This window comes from Balaenoptera ricei, chromosome 1 (assembly GCF_028023285.1).
Source record: "Balaenoptera ricei isolate mBalRic1 chromosome 1, mBalRic1.hap2, whole genome shotgun sequence".
NCBI classification, from domain to species: domain Eukaryota; kingdom Metazoa; phylum Chordata; class Mammalia; order Artiodactyla; family Balaenopteridae; genus Balaenoptera; species Balaenoptera ricei.
In genome coordinates this window covers 17397116-17411264 of record NC_082639.1, presented here as the reverse complement: position 1 = coordinate 17411264, position 14149 = coordinate 17397116, and the positions used below count along the sequence as shown (strand labels likewise).

The window sequence follows — 14149 nt, the reverse complement described above, 5'->3', positions numbered from 1 at the left end:
CAGTGTAGCTCAGTGGTTAAAGGCTGGAGCTAGAGCCAGACTACCTGAGTGTGAAGCTTGAATGCCCAATTACAAAGCGTGACCTTGGGAAAATCGCCTAAACTCCATGGGGCATAGTTTCCTCATCTACAAAATAGGGGTAATAATAGTACCTCTCTCACTGGGTTGTTGGAAGATTAAATGAATAAACACAGCTAAAGCACCAGCATCATATGCTGGGGACACAGCAAGTGCTCAATAAACTGATGAGCTGCTAGCTGCCGGCATCAGCATCAGCGTCAGCGTCATCGTCATCATGATCATCACTACCACCACCTCACCACCATATTCTCAAGGAGGTAGAGACAGGAGATTAAGGACCACTAGAAAGGTTGTTTTTCACGTCTCAAAACTGGCAGCTAGCATCTGATTCTTGATAAGCCTATAATAACCATTACATTCAACTAATTTTTTTCCAGATTCTCTCAATCTCTAATGAAACTCTTCTTTTGAGGTGTTCAAAACAATGAGGCAAAACATCAAACTGTTTGGCATAACAAACTGCTTGTGTTCTCTTACCTTTTGTCTAATTCATAGAAACAAGCAATTTTTCAAGGCTATTATAATGGAAGGAGGCTTTGAGAGACTTATCTGCCTTTCCCCTGCCTTTCCAGGCCATGCTGCTCTGGTCCAGTAGTTCATCACCGATGACTCTTCACAGGCCAAACTGCAAAATCTCCTGAGCAACATATTCATCTAATGAGTGGCTGGGGATTGTGACTGCATGGCACCTAATGCCGACTCTTCCATCCTGCAGTCAAGACTCTCAACAAGCAATCATCACTTCAGAGCTTTCACATTCAACCTCTTAGGTGTTACAAAAGACCCTTGGCTTCATCACTGACACTTCTGTCCTGACCTGAAAATGTGGATGAGTTCTGAGTTTTCACCAATCTGATTATAATACACTTTTCTTCAGGGGGGAATAAATCTCAACCACACAGTAGCAAATTCCAAAATCAAAGATACCCATCTAATGTAAAAGTAAAGAGCTCAAGAAACTGAAGAATACCAAAACAGGCCTTGTGACTCCGGAGGCTGTGTGCTTAACAGTAAAGGTTTAGGGCACAGGCTGTAGAGACAGCTCGCCAGCAGGTGAATCACAGCTCTGCCTCTCTTACCAGCTATACAACTTTAGGCAAGTTGCTTATCTCTCTGGGCCTCAGTTTCCTCATATGTAAAATGGGGATAATATTAGCTTTATCTCATGGAGTAGTTGTAAGCATTAATAAGCCTCTGTTAGTGAGTCAATGCACATGAAGGGCATTTCCTGTAACATTGTAAATATTCATTAAATGTTAAAAGGAAGCATAAAAATACACCTGCCAAAATATTTGTTTTCACAGTTTTGGGCTGTGTGATCAGTTCACAGATTAAACTGTTTTTCGTTTTTTTAAATATTTATTTATGGCTGCGTTGGGTCTTCGTTGCTGCACATAGGCTTTCTCTAGTTGCAGCGAGAGGGGACTACTTTTTGTTGCAGTGTGCAGGCTTCTCATTGCGGCGGCTTCTCATTGTGGAGCACGGGCTCTAGGTGCGTGGGCTTCAGTAGTTGTGGCTCGCAGGCTCTAGAGCGCAGGCTCAGTAGTTGTGGCGCACGGGCTTAGCTGCTCTGCAGCATGTGGGATCTTCCCGGATCAGGGATCCAACCCGTGTTCCCTGCATTGGCAGGCGGATTCTTAACCACTGACCACCAGGGAAGTCTGATATACTTGTTTTTAATCACTCTGCCTCATCACTTATATAAGTTACATATGTATCTTCTATATACTGTATGTCAAATATTACATAATTTTTTAAAAAGAATTTATAGACAATCACATTGCTAGTTTCACAGCTGAGTCAAGCTAGGAAAGGGAGAGGGTTAGGCCTCTCATAACAGCATGCTGGACTATACAATGTGAGAGATTTCACACAAAGCCTTTAACTCACTGAAAATCAATAGGACATACAAAGAACTTTTGAAATCACCTGCTCCAATTCTCTCATTTGTAGATGAAGAAACCGAGGCCCTGAGAAGTGTTTTAAGATCTTCCAGTTCACTAATAACAGAAATCAGACTCTTCTGTTAACTATGACTCAGATATATATTTTTTAGGTGGAAAGCAATGAGGAAGACATTATGGAAAGGGGGAAAAGAAAGACATAGTTTGGAAGGGTTAAGGCAGCAACCTAACAATGGGAGCTAACATTTTATGAAGATTTATTATATCCCCGACACTGTGACAAGCATTTTGCATGGGTGCTCTTATATAATTTTTGCAAAACCTGGGAGGTAGTTACTATTATTAACTCCACTTTAACTGAGAAAGTGGAGACCTAGAGAGATTAAATGACTTGCCCCAAATCATAAAGCCAGTGAGCAGCACAGTCAGTAAATGAACCCATGCTGTCTGACTCTGGAGCCGGAACCTTTACCACTGGATATTGCCCAAGCTTAAGAATTTAAAAAGCAGTGAAGCTCCTGATCCTTGAGTCATTCTCCTGCTTTTTTGGTAACTTCTCTGTTCAGAGGCAGTGCAAAGATACACGGTAAATGAAGTAGTTTTTAAGGAAGAACAGATGACCTTGATTGAGAGCCTACTTATTCCCCGCTATATGAGGCACCATACACACATTACTCTGGCCCCCTGACTTGTCCAAGGCCATACAGGTGGTAACAGTGCCACTGGGGGATGTGGAGCCCATGCCGTCCCAGCAAAGCTCCAAGACCCATTTCCCAGCCTAGTCAGTGGACAGTGTGTGCTTGTCTGTCCAGCAGATCTTTACTGAGCTCAGCCAAATGGCCTTAACTGGCTTCGAACTACACAGAGAAGAAATCAGCAAACTCCCTGCTCTCAAGGAGTTTATGGCACAGCTGGGAAGAAGAGACCACGTTCAGCTTAAAATCCTTCTTTTCTTTTTTTTTTTTTAACATCTTTATTGGAGTATAATTGCTTTACAATGGTGTGTTAGTTTCTGCTTTATAACAAAGTGAATCAGCTGTACGTATACATATATCCCCATATCCCCTCCCTCTTGCGTCTCCCTCCCACCCCTCTAGGTGGTCACAAAGCACGTAGCTGATCTCCCTGTGCTATGCGGTTGCTTCCCACTAGCTATCTATTTTACGTTTGGCAGTGTATATGTGTCCATGCCACTCTCTCACTTTGTCACAGCTTACCCTTCCCCCTCCCCATATCCTCAAGTCCATTCTCTAGTAGGTCTGTGTCTTTATTCCCGTCTGTCTTACCACTAGGTTCTTCATGACTTTTTTTTTTTCCTTAGATTACATATATATATGTGTTAGCATACTGTATTTGTTTTTCTCTTTCTTCTACATTCTGGTTAAGCAGCAGAAGCACTGAAGAGTCTATGGAGCCCCAACTTCCTGTGTGACTGTCCTATTACCCTACTCAGATCACCCAGCCTTCAGGACACTTCTGTGTATATTTCATACATGAACTCCATTCTCCTCTCCCCTTAGTACTGTAGGCTTTTTCTCTTGCCTTTGAAGAAGTGGGAATTATTTTCATCTCTATCTTTCTCCCATCCATCACCAGGGATTATGACAAGAAGGTTAACTTAAGGAACTAACATTAAAAAAAAAAAAAGCAAAAGAGGATAACTTCTCTATTGTCTTTAACGTTTGGAAAGAGCTTATGGGATACCATAGGGTTTGCTCAAAAGTGTTCAAAGAAATACATGGAAATCTTCATTTTCTGCTGCCCAGGAAAAAAAAAATCCAGAACTCTAGGGGCCAATTATTCTGCTGTCTTGGACTTTGACCTTAGAAAGTCTCCCTCTGGTTTAAATCTGACCGGAACTGAGGGCAGTTGACAGCAGAGTACCAGCTATAAGAGCAGCTTGCGTCTAGGTGGTCAAATTTAATGACTGCCAGGGCTTCTGAGCATCATTCAGAAGTTATAGTGCCGTACCAAACCTACGGGCTAAATGAATAAGAGCAGCAAGTGTCACTGTTGTTTAAATTTATAAGTTCTTACTATGTTCCCAACAGCATGCTAGGAGCTGGGTACTCAAAACAGTGACAGGCCTTTAAAAATGAACTAAGATCAGATTGCACTAATAAAACTAGATAAAGAGAAGGCAGAGCAAAAGCAGAGAACATAAGAGAAGCAATAAAGAGGGAGAGAGAGGAGGGATTACTGTTTGCAAACAGTAGAAGTGAGGGAAATATTTGTGATGTGAATTAGAAGGGAAGACTAATATAATACTACTACCAGTTAAAGTTTAGAAGAGTAGCTCTTGACCATCTCCCTTGCTTCTGCTTTTCCCTGGCCAGCTGGAGTTTAAAATTTTAAAAACAATCTTAATAAGGAGCTAAAAAGAGTTGGGTTCTACACCTGACTTTAGCTCTGTAACCTTGAGTTACTTAATCTTTCAAAACCTGTTTTCTCAAGTGCAAAATGAGTGAACATGTATATGGGAGCTCATAATGCTATTCTCACTTTTATGTTTGAAATTTCCATAACAATTTTTTAAATGGGGATAATAGTATCTATTGCTTAGTTGCTGTGAGGATTACAAGAAATTGTGTAAAACACTTAGTACAGTGCCTGGCACTTTTTAGGTGTTCATTAAATGCTAACTATTATTATCAACATGGTATTTTTTAAGTTCTGGGATGGGGATAAGGAGGAGAGCAAAATGCTATGAATCAGTGAATTAAGGCTACAGACTGCAGACTTAGGAGCAACTGTGCAAGGAAAACCTTCCCAAATATAGCTCTTATAGGCTTCTCACTCTTTTATTCACTTTGCTTTTCCCCTTACTGCTTTATTCATTCCATTCAACAAATATGTACTGACTGCCTACAGTATGCAGGACACAGAGCTAGGTACTGAGAATGGGAAAGAGAGGAAGACAGACAACAGAAGGGGTGTTGAGGGGACAATATAATGGGATGGGCTTTTGGAGGAGGGTACCTATGAACCACCAGAAACAATATGCAAAAATTTTTGAGTATGTGGGTGTATATAACTTCTCTGAGAAGTTCTGGAGGGATTCTTAAAGGAATTATTTATTTTTTTAAAAAGTTAAGAATGAAAGTCTAATAAACTGAGCAAGAAGCAAACAAACTTTATATAAGGAAAAACATAAAATACTCTTGAAAAATCACAAAAGTAGCCTTGAGCAAATGGAAAGACAGACCGTGATCTTGGATAGAAATATTCAACATCATAAAGATGTCGGTTCTGCCTAAGCTAATTTATAAATTTAACATAATCTCAGTAAAAATACCATCAAGTTGTTTCACTGGAAATTAGGCAAATTTATTACACAGCTCATATGGCAGAATAAACAAGCAACACAGCCAGGAAAACTCTGAAAAGGAGCAATATGAAAAAACTAGCCCCTCCGGACAGTAAAACAAATTACAAAGCCTCTAAAATTAAGATAGTTTTGTAATGGCATATGAATTGACAATCAATGGAACAAAACAGAAAATCCAGTAGGAAACCCAAATGCACATAGGAGTTTAGTATCTGCTAAAGACAGCATCTCAAATCAGTGGAGAAAAGATAAGAGCTTTTAATAAGTACTGCTGGGACACCTGGCTGGCCACTGGAAAAAAGATAAAATTGGATCCTTCCTCAAACCAAATGCCAAGATAAATTCCAAATGGATCAGTCTTAGATACTAAAAAAAAAGAAAAAAGAAAAAAAAAAGTGAAACCATGTATGTACTAGAAGAAAACATTAATGAGTTCCTCATAAGTTGAGAGTGGCACAAACTTCCTAACTCTGACTCAAAATCTAAAGTAATACACTGTAAGACTGATCATTATGACTATGTAAACATGTAAAACTTTTGTATAGCAATAACACTACATATGTAAAGTCAGGCATGTGACAAACTGGAAAAAATATTTTTATAACTTATACCACAGACATTGGGCAGATATTCTGTAACTCACAAAAGGAGAAAACAAAATTAAACTATACTGAAATGTTATTTCTTACCTAACAAACTGACAAAACCCCAAAACTCTGGCAGCAAGACTCAAGAGAAACAGAAAAGAAGGGTCAGGCATGAAATAAAAACTTCTATGAATATACCTTGTTGTATAGTTTTGATCTTGGAAACATGTAAATGGTTTTCATAGTTAAAAAAACAAAATTAGATTTTTAAAATCAATTCTTAAGTTTTAAAACAAATGGGTCTGTTTATCAAGTTGGTGGCATAACCACATAGAGAAAATAATTACATGAAGTGACTTTAGGACAGTGTTTGACTATACAACTCAAATAGCATATACTCTAAGGACAAAAGGAACCACATAGAAAACGAAAACAACGTTCAGTAATCTAATGGTCAGGACAGACAGCAGCATTGCTACTTGCCTGGTTAATAACACGGCCAGGGAAATCCAGAGAGAAGGAACAGCCCGAAAGCCCCAGAGCATGGCCCACAGTCCAGGAAGGGTGAAGTTCCATGTTGCCCATTGAGTGTTAATGACTGACGCTCAAGTAGAAGGGTAAGAGGGGAGTGGAGAAAGCGCTAAGAGTTGAGGCTTGAGGTGGGCACAGCCAGGGCTTGAGCGCAGCCCAAGCCATGCCAAGGAACCACACAGAGGGCAGGTAAGCCATCTTGGAGTTTTAGCCTGGAGAGTAAGGTGTTCCGATCTGTGCTTTATAAAGATCACTGGCAACAGTGCACAAAATAGATTGGATCGGAACAAAGGTGGAAAGCTGGCTGGCCAGCTACAGACTGCTGCGGCAGTAATCCAAGACAAGAGATTACAGTGGCTTTAGCCAAAAGAGAAAGGGGACATCAACAGGCTTGCAGTCTAAAAAATGTGTGCCATTGTGGGTGGGGAGTGGAAGCGGGTGGAGAGTTGAGAGAAGGGGAAGAACACTGGATGACTCCCAGGTTTCTGTCTCTGGCAGCTCCGTGGTGCCATCCCCTGAGACCAGGAACCCAAGAGAAGTACCGGATGGAAGAAAACTGCTAAGTTCACTGCTTCCAGAGCCCCTAGTGGGGGCAGGGGGCTAAGGGAGTCAAGAAGGAAGACCCAACTGTCAGGCCACAGTCCTAGAAAGCTGAGAAAACAGATGAAACTGCAGAGTTAGATTACCTCTTGTAAAATTTTCTCAAAGCCAGAAATAGAATCATATACTGTTCATTTTTGTTTTTTATATTAAAAAAAAAAGTCAAGTAACCAGTATTTGGAGCCTCAAAAGCTATTATTCACACTTATAATCCTTTGTTTCTAATCTCCCTCAACCTAGTTGGGCCCTTTCCTTCATAAAACATGCCCTATTGTATGTCCCAGAACCAGATTCTAGAGCTTATAGCAGAAGTCACTCATGCAAACACCTTCAGGGGTCAGACAGATGTAAAATCTCTCATGTTTAAATGTAAGCAACTAATTGGTAAACACAACACGGGCCAAACTCTGGCCTAAGCCATTTTCTATTGAGATCACATTTTTACAAAATATCCTAACATAAAGATTTAAAAGATATTTCCTTCCTTTTTTTTTTTCCTTTCGGGTACTAATAAAACCAGAAATTACATCACAAACTGACTTTTTCAGAGGTCCTAATATTAGACAAGTTCTGAGATAAGTTTGGTTTCAAAATAGCAGCTCTACTGTCACAGACACAGAGGGTCTCCAGGACAAATGCAGGCGAAGCATCCTCGCCTCCTGTCTCTGCTTCCTTGAATCTATCCCTCTCCTCCTCTCTCCCTTTTAACCCTACTTTCCTAACCCTGAGGAACTGACTCCACCTGCAAAAAGCTGATGCCTAGAGCCAAAGTACTGGGCTTCTACTACTCTTCCTTTCACCTGTCAGAAGAAACAAATACGTTCATCTGCTAACCAGGTTGTCGAGACAACATGTCTCCATTTCACCAGTCTCATGTAAAATAACGACAATGATCTCTAAGGTATCCCTGAAGCACCTCATTGGGTGAATGCCTACATTATACACAAACATTCAACTATCTTTGACCAGTTTAGACAGGAAACAAAGCAAGAAAAGATACTTTTACATCTTTGAGGTCAAGGTCCCAGAGCAATAGAAAGTACTAGTTTTAGGGGGATTCTCCTCACTGTTTCAGTTCAGTGGTGTTACATGTTCATTGTTGGCTCTGTACCTTTTGAAGGGTCAAGGACCCCTCTGAGACCTGACTGCAGTACAAGCATACCATAAAATACCATTTTATTGTGCTTTGAAGACAGTGCACAATTTTTACAAATTGAAGGTTTGTGGCAACCATGCATTGTCAGATGATGGTTAGCATTTTTTAGCAATAAAGTATTTTCTATGTGACTCGCTTTATTACAATATTCACTTTACTGCAGTGGTCTGGAACTGAACCCGTCATATCTCCAAGCTATGCCTGTAATGGGCTCTCTTCCCAGAAAAAAAAATGGCATTCACACAAATCTGCAGGCAAATTCAAAGGATTCATGGATCCCTTGCAACTTGACCATTTACCCCAGACTAACAAGCTGATGTGGATCAGCAATAACGTATTTACTTTATGGAAATGAAATACTTGATGTCATGATTTTGAGGATATGGAGTTAAATAAAAACATTAGGGAAATGTAAGGAAAGATAGCTTTCTTTCCCTACCTTTCTCTCCCTTGAGAGCTGTAGGAGTCTTACAACTGCACACTCTCTGCAAATGAAATACCGCACCCTCTGCATGACTTAAAGAAAGTGACAACCTCATCTCCGAATTTAAATGCCTTAATATTTAATTCTTTCCTCTATTTGGTTATAGCTTGCTTTCTCCACATTATCAAGATGATGGCTTTAGAAGGCAGGCTATTGGAGATCCAGAAAACAATATATCCCAATTCAGTTTCCTTGTGAAAATCAAAGAGCTCACTCTCTTGAAGAGTTGAAAGAGGCTGAAGGGTCACCGCTTCCCCCCAGGGTGCTGGTACAGGCAGTACTCCAGAAGGGTAATGTAAATACTCAGTATGAGGCAACAGGGCATACCAATTTGTTTTTCAATCTGTTTTATTTCAGTTCAAAGCACCTTTGCAGATAGATAGTCCAGGAAAATAAGCCACACTTTGGTTATACCCAGTCTTCCTCAATCTCCAAAAGCAGGTGAGTATTGCCAAAGTGTGGCTTGTTTCCCTGCGCTGCCTGTCTGCAATGATGCTTTGAACTGAAATAAAATAGATTGAAAAACAAATTGGTATGCCCTGGCTCTTCCTGCAGTTTTATATTATCCTTCAAAGCTAGTGTTACCACCTACTCTTTACTGGAATCCAACAGACCCAAATCTCAGAGTAAAACTGCAATACTTTAAATGTGAAGGTCCCACCCAAACCTAAAATAGCAATTTAATTCAGGGCTTGTTGGTTAACATTGCATTAACATGCCACTCTCCGTCCAGTTCCTTGCTCCATTTGCTGGGCTGAATTACATCTTCTGATGACACGTGCAATATGGTTACTGGATACAGTTTAAAACAAAACTTGACACTGCTGACCTTCCTATATGGTTTGCTCAATTTATTACTGCCTCTGTAATTTTGCACGGTCATGAGCCCAAACATCATCATTTATTTCTACCTATTCAAAAAGTCTACCTGCTTTAAAGCATGCAACATTCTGCTTAAAGTATGCAACATTATTTTCAAAACTTTTAGAGGAAACCCCAAATCATTTGCAAACAAATTCTAAAATTACTACCAACTAGAAGAAGCCTATCATTTTCTTAGAATGAAGGAACACAAATAGTTTCAAGCTTAAAACACTAAAATGATGAAAAACGCTCTCCATAGACAGTTGTATAATTTTGTTTAAAAAATTAAATCCTATTTGGAAAAGCTCCTCTCTTAACAAAACATTAAGAAAAAAATAAGATCTGTTCTCCTCCCCCCAAAGATAGAAACACACACACATATACCCATGCACACCCCCCCCCACACACACACACCCTCATCTGTAACATACTTCTGAATTTTTGTTATTATTTATCACTTTAAGTTTCCATTTGGGGTCAAATTTGGTTAGTTTTCTCTAATTGGAATTCAGCAATATGTGTGTAACAAAAAGAAAACACACAACAATCCTTTGAGAAGGTACCATTATCCACATTTGACAAATTAGACAATAACCTGTAACTGGCCCAAGAGCACGCAGCTCTATCAGCAGTAAAGCTGGGTACAGGGCCGGGACTCAGAGCACAAGACTGTGAAACACAACACATTCACTGGCTTCTTTCAGTTCTGTAACTCTCCAAGTTCTTGCCAGCTCACAGTCTCTGAACCTACCGAAAAGTTCTTCCTCTCCAATTCTCTCCCCTTTCCCTTCCTTTGGACTGGATCCTGGTCACTCAACAAGTTTCAGCTTAAACTACCCAGAAGAGAGGTCTTTGGGGACTATCCTGGTACTAATAGGTGGTCTCCCAGGTCAACACTGTTTCATTTGCTTTATAGCTGTTGCCACAATCTGGAGTAACTTTGTTACCTCTTCACTGTGTTAAGACACTCGGTTTTGGGTCCATGTTTCACCCTGATAATCATAGCCACACTGGTGCCTGGTAAATAGCAGACACTCAAATATTTGTTCAGTGAATGGCCTGGATTTATTTACTATTTACCAAATACCAGGTTGTGGGCACTGGCTAGCAGCTGATACAAGAAGAGGTGAAGTGTGGTCCCTGCCCTTCAAGACCTCCCAAGTTAGTAGGAAAGGTAACAAACAGATGGAATAATTCAGGGTGGTTAGTGTGATCAGTTTAGGTTCAGATCCCAGCTCCCTTATGCATTAGCTATGTAACCTTGGTCATCTCTCCTGACTCTGTTTCCTCATCTTTAAAATGGGAATATTAATACTATGTCATGGTGTTGGTGTGAGGATTAAAAGATAAGCCATGGAAATAAAGCACACAGTGAAGTCCTTGGCACACAGGAATCACTCAATAAATATTAACTACTAATTTTATTATTATGATGCAATGACAGCTATATATGAAATTATCTTTGTTTACCTATATGCCACCTGTCCAAGCCCCTACAGAATTTAAATTCCATGGAAGGGCAGAGATTACATTGATCTTGTTCACCACTGTATTTTCAGGGATTTGAATCATCGCTAGTATATTCTAGGTGCTCGACAAATACTGAATGATTCAACAAATGTATGCATGCAAGCATGGGTGTTCTGAATCTATTTGTTAGTTAAATTAGTGATGAATAGTTAGGTTTGGGAACAACTCTTATAAAAGAACAACGCCTACTAAATAGACATGTCTCCAAAGAAGATATACAGATTGCCAACAAACCCATGAAAGGATGCTCAACATCATTAATCATCAGAGATATACAAGTCAAAACTACAATGAGGTATCACCTCACACCGGTCAGAATGGCCATCATCAAAAAGTCTACAAAATAAATGCTGGAGAGGGTGTGCAGAAAAGGAAACCCTCTTACACTGTTGGTAGGAATGTAAATTGATACAGCCACTATGGAGAACAGTATGGAGGTTTCTTAAAAAACTAAAAACAGAACTACCATATGACCCAGCAATCCCACTACTGGGCATATACCCAGAGAAAACCATAATTCAAAAAGAGTCATGTACCACAATGTTCATTGCAGCACTATTTACAATAGCCAGGACATGGAAGCAACCTAAGTGTCCATAGACAGATGAATGGATAAAAAAGATATGGCACATATATACAATGGAATATTACTCAGCCATAAAAAGAAACGAAATTGAACTATCTGTAGTGAGGTGGATGGACCTAGAGTCTCTCATACAGAGTGAAGTAAGTCAGAAAGAGAAAAACAAATACCGTATGCTAACACATATATATGGAATCTAAAAAAAAAAAAAATGGTTCTGAAGAACCTAGGGGCAGGACAGGAATAAAGATGCAGACGTAGAGAACTGACTTGAGAACACGGAGAGGGGGAAGGGTAAGCTGGGAAGAAGTGAGAGAGTGGCATGGACATATATACACTACCAAATGTAAAACAGATAGCTAGTGGGAAGCAGCCGCATAGCACAGGGAGATCAGCTACGTGCTTTGTGACCACCTAGAGGGGTGGGATAGAGAGGGTGGGAGGGAGACGCAAGAGGGAGGGGATATGGGGATATATGTATACGTACAACTGCTTCACTTTGTGATACAGCAGAAACTAACACACCATTGTAAAGCAATTATACTCCAATGAAGATGTTAAAAATAAAAAATAAAAATAAAAACAACGTCTAAATTAGGAAGTGGGGTGTGGCAGAAGTTTGATGATTTAGCCAAGTAGAGAAAATTTTCAGTTGAGGCTGTAATTAAATCTCCACAAGCCTACAAAGATTTGGATTCGATTCCAAGGAAGAACCAATAGTCCCAGTTTGAGAGATGTGAAAGAATGAAGTCCAAGCAGAACGACATGGGTCCCCAGGCAGGGCGCTCCCAGGGAAGAGCTCAATTTGCCAGACCTATAATCTATTACACTCTTAAACAGCTTAACCTCTCAGAACCTGGGCTTCCTCCTCTTACGCAAAACAGACACGGACACTTCTAAAAAGTTGTTGGTACAAAAAAGCTGTGTATGAATATAAATAAGCAACTGGCTTACCGTAGGCGCTCGGTAGAATGGTATTATTGTTATTCAAAGTAGGAGAAACAATTCCATTTTGAATAATACACCAATAAGACCAGAAAAGGTAATGGAAGCCAGAGTGGTTGGTCAAATAAAGAGCTCTGGGTGCATAGGGCAGTTGTAACTAGAGTTTCCCACTCCGTGAGAAGGGACCTGAGGAATCCCTGGAGGACAACACCGACCCAGTGTACTTGTGTCTAGAGCTGGGGCCGCCACAGTTTTTCTGTGAAAGGCCAAAAACATTTTCGGCTTCGTGCGCCAAGGGATCAAAGCCATCAGATATCTGTTGCAACTACTCAACTTTGCTCTTGTAGAAGGAAAGCAGCCATAGGCAATACATAAACCATGAACACGGCTGTGTTCCAATAAAACTTCATTTACGTACATCAGAATCTGATTTCATACAACTGTCACAAATTATGTGAAATATTCTTCACAGCCATTAAAAAAAATGTAAAACCTTCTTAGCTCCCGGCTGACAAAAACGGGGGAGGGGTGAGGGGCGGATTTGGCCCAAGACCCTAACTTGCCAGGGTCCCGGGGTCGGGATTTGGCGGGAGGGGAGGAGGGGTGAAAGTGCGAGAAGCAGCTGCGAGGAGTGGCCTCCGATCGCGCCGAGTAGCAGGCGACGAGGGTTGAGGGCAGGTCCCAGGCGGAGAACAGGCCCCAAGCGGGGACTAGGCCCGGCCGAGTGTCCTGGCCGGGACCCCGAGGCCTCTCCCCGCCACAGACGACAGCGGAGCCTGCGCTCGGGGTGCGGGCCGCCCCAGGGCTAGACGTCCCGGGGCGGGGAGAGACGGCCGGGACTTGGCAGAGCGCAGCGGACTTCGCCACGCCGAGGGGGTCTCTGTTCGCCCCTCATTCGGGGCGCCTCTTAGGCCACAGCTGCAAAAGGGGTCTCCACGCTGAGTCCCAGCCCCGTTTCTATGGTTACCTGTTCAGCACCGATTCAAACTGCGGTTCTTTATTGACAGCGCCATAAAGGACACGAACACTCCTGCCCGAAGGGAACAATAAAGCTTTCTCCATTCAACAGCGCCAGAGACGCCAGCAAGCGGCCATTTTAAGGCCGGCGCGGAAGGGGTATAAGCAAGGAGGGGGCGGCCCGGCCTGCCCCGCGCGCCACAGTCACGTGCTGGGGGCGGGCCTCACGGGGGCGGGGCGCGCGCTCTCCACCAATGCTAGCACGCTGGGACAAACCCGTTGCTAGCCGCTTCTCTGACCTCTGACCCTTGACCAGTCCTTCCCCTCCCCACACTCCCTTAGGAAAGTTCTAATGGGTTTCTACCTTCCCTCGCCCGGGCAGCACTAAAGTTGAGATCTTATCTCAAACAACGGCAGAGAATTAGGCACAAAAGATTTCTTTCCATTTTTCCAAAACAAGTTCACGTGCAAGGCGGAGACGTGACGTGAGCCGCGCCCCAGACGCATTCTCATTGGTGGAGAGGCTTGGCTCGGACGTAATAGGCTAACAGACCCGTATCAACCAATTGTGGCGTCTTGAAGGCATTTTGGTCACGCCT

The 14149-nt window shown here is 41.7% G+C and overlaps 1 protein-coding gene across 2 annotated transcripts in view; it reads right to left on the bottom strand.

Moving 5' to 3' along the window:
• The window catches only part of ZBTB40 (zinc finger and BTB domain containing 40), an 84880-nt gene extending 71186 nt beyond the window's left edge, over positions 1-13694 (bottom strand). For both annotated transcript variants that reach the window (XM_059915745.1, XM_059915750.1), the window contains exon 1: positions 13561-13694. The gene's annotated coding sequence lies outside the window, so the exon portion shown is untranslated. The remainder of the gene's footprint in view (positions 1-13560) is intronic.
• Positions 13695-14149: the final 455 nt, after the last annotated feature.